This window comes from Limulus polyphemus, unplaced genomic scaffold, assembly GCF_000517525.1.
Source record: "Limulus polyphemus unplaced genomic scaffold, Limulus_polyphemus-2.1.2 Scaffold4403, whole genome shotgun sequence".
In the NCBI taxonomy this organism is placed as follows: Eukaryota; Metazoa; Arthropoda; class Merostomata; order Xiphosura; family Limulidae; genus Limulus; species Limulus polyphemus.
The window spans coordinates 84,347-87,826 of record NW_013670013.1 but is presented as its reverse complement, the minus strand read 5'-3'; positions in this window follow the sequence as shown (position 1 = coordinate 87,826).

Below are 3,480 nucleotides of genomic sequence, written 5' to 3'. Positions count from 1 at the left end.
CATATCAGTAAGTGATTGTGGTTCAGATAGTGATTGCTATAGCTTCAGCATATCACCATGGTCACATTGGTATTAATCTGTATATAGAAGAGTACCACCACCATCATAAATGACTGGCATTGCCATGTTTTGGTTCCTGTACAAGCCATAAGCTTCTGTGAGTTCATAAGTAGACTACTTGTGAGGTTGACTTTGCTGATAGCTCATTCTATTTCACGTCTTGTATTTTGGTAGTTGTTTGACTGTAGACAGCAGTGACTCTATTTTGCTCAGTCCTTTCCTCCTCTGCTCTTAGTTATCTTTCTTTTATTAAACATGTATTATTCCCTCTGAAACAACAGAATATCACCATTAGAATGGTCGTATACGATAACAAATATGTTGTTGTATTGTCATATTGAATTTAATAACTAACGTTTTAGCTTTTTATCAAAATATAACACAGTTGTCAGTTTATAAAAACTTCTAAGCTTGTTTATGAAATAGATTCCAGTGCTTCCTTATTATCTATATAATATGCTACATTTGCTTTGAAAAAGAATAATTTAATCCATACTGTACATATGTTTTTAAATTTGTAAGCCATATTTCAGTTATTGCTATGACAAAAATAATGTTGTAATTTTGGATTTTTTAAAAAGTCTATTAATGAATCAGAATTTATCCTAAACTTTTGAAAATTAACGTAATTTAAAGAAAACTTCTCCAATACCTAGAGCCATTCTTGTATTTCCTTGGTTCTAATCAGAAAAATGTACTTTAAGGATTTTGATGCTGCATGACTATTGCAGAAAGTGAACTCATACCAGTACAGTTATACAGTGCTGTGACTGAAATTTCCAATAATGATACTTATGTGTAGTGAAATATCATCTTTCGAACAAACTCATATATTTATTGAGTTAACCAATCATGATCTGTTTTTCGTCATGATTTTGTACGATCAGTAGATTCTCAGAAGTTTGGCAAGCTAAGCTAACACATTGGAATTTAGATAAAGCATTCCTTAAGGGAATTAAGAAAGCCAATCCAGAAGAGGAACTAAATTCAAAAGAACAGGTGAAAATTATTCATTTGCATGTTGCCCAATAAACTGGGGAAAAGGGCACTGAAAAAAAAGAAAAGAAAATGGGTAAGATATTCTTTGAAGAAAACAGGCTGTATCAGAAAACAACTACATATCCAAAAGCAGTTCATGCATAAATACAAAACCATTCCAACATTCTGTTTTTAATTCACAAAGTATGTAATTGGTAAAAAAATAATAACTGAACCGGATTTTTTCTATCTCCACGTCCTATACTTATTCGTAATCTTTCACGTGAACAATGTGCTTAGAAAAGCAATAATAATGATACATCACTTGTCATTGCAACAATAATGAGATAAAATGTGATATAAAACATTACAATATTATTGAACATTTTCCATCAGTACTGTATACGTTCACTTATAGAGAAAAGTAGATTACCAAGATAAATTAGTTTTTAATTCTGGGGGAAGTAATAAATGTATCTCAATAACTGTCGTTAGGTTTCTTTCATCACGCCCCCAGTGATACAGCTGTAAGTTTTCGGGTTTACAATGTTAAAATCAGGGGTTCGATTCCCCTCGGTGGACACAGCAGATTGCCCGATATAAGAAAACATACACATGCATACTCTTTCATCATTAGCTTATAAATAAGGATTTGAGTCATTTTGTAAGTCTGGTCAGCTTCAATATCTCCCCATTATTTACAAATACTCCTGTAGTTTTTCAGAATCTTTAATGAATATTGGAGGGGGTTTAAACATACTGGCAATACTGTAATGAATATTGGAGGGGGTTTAAACATATTGGCAATACTGTAATGAATATTGGAGGGTGTTTAAACATATTGGCAATACTGTAATGAATATTGGAGGGGTTTAAACATATTGGCAATACTGTAATGAATATTGGAGGGGGTTTAAACATATTGGCAATACTGTAATGAAGAAAACGGGAGTAAAGATCGTTTTTTGTTTTTTATTACTAAAATATTCCTGTATACAAAACAGTAAAAGTCATAATCAAACTTATCCATGAAGATAATACGGCTCTTTCTTCGCTTTTGCTTCTTTGTGTTTTGGTGCAAAATTACACATAGGAGATATGTTCTGTGATTGCAATGGGAATCTAACTTCGAATTTTAGTTTTATAAGACCTGAAGCTTGTTACTGATCCATCAGGAGACTTGTACCTAAACACGTTATACTCTGTCTGAATCCTTCGTACTTCACAATTTTATCCAACTGTATGGTGATTATTTATTTTGTTTTTCGGGAGTGTGCAAATTTAAAATATTCTTATAAAATTATCTTAATTTGTCAAAGTTTGTTAAGAGTGTGCATTAGTTAAAAACCGGAATTTAAAACATTAATCCCTCGAAATTGAAAATAGTTAAATGATGAACTCAACAAAAACTTGTCTTCCGGAAGGCAAGGTTACCTGCTTCTCAATATCGGAAAATCAAACCAGAAAAATAAGCAGATTTCTACAACCAAATATAATATATGGTGCAATATTTTGTTTTTGCTGCAATACAAAATTATATTATCTATTTTAAAATTTAATAGTGAAATAACTAAAGAAACACAACCATGCAGTTTTCAACATCTTGTAGCCAAACTCAAACGGGTTTTATTGTCATGTTTTATTTTCACTCCAGTGAGTACTGTTATCCTGTAAAATGTCAATCGTGCAAGAAAAGATTCAATGCGTCATTTGACTTACAGGGTAAGCCAAATCCGTGGGCTTTATTCCACTAGACTTCTTTCTTTGGGAGTATTTTAAGGATATCGTGTGTCACACACCTATAGCGAACATCACGAAGCTAAAGACCAGGATAACGAACGCAATCGCCTTGGTAATTTTGGGATGTTACAGCGAAATTTGAATATCGGTTAGACGTGATGAGAGCTTCTAATGATGCACACGTAGAAGTATACTGATATGTCAATAACAACTGATTGGGTTAGGCTAGAAGATGTTGAAACTGCATGGTTGTATTTCTTTAGTTATTTAATTATTAAAATTTAAAATATAAAACATAATTTTGGGCTACCCTTTCTCTGTCTTCTGATTCTATCCAATATTTCTGGATACCTGTCCATGGTGCTATTCGCGAGAGCGAGCTTGCTGATACCGTCTGCTCTGGCGTTGTCACAGTCGTGCCACTCCCATATGTGGAATATGTTCCTGTGATCAAGGCACGGGTTCGCGCCAGTTGGCAGTCGGTTTGGAGTGAGCAACTTCATAACAATCTTTTCCAGATCAAACCCACGGTTGTTGTTCGGCCGTCTAGTTTTTGTAAGGATCGACGGGAGGAAGTTAGACTACACATTGGTCACAGTTTATCCTTTCTGTTGGACTGATCCACCAACGTGTGGCCTTTGTGACACTCAGATCACAATTATCCACGTTTTACTTTCGTCCCGTCGTTACGAATGTGAGGGG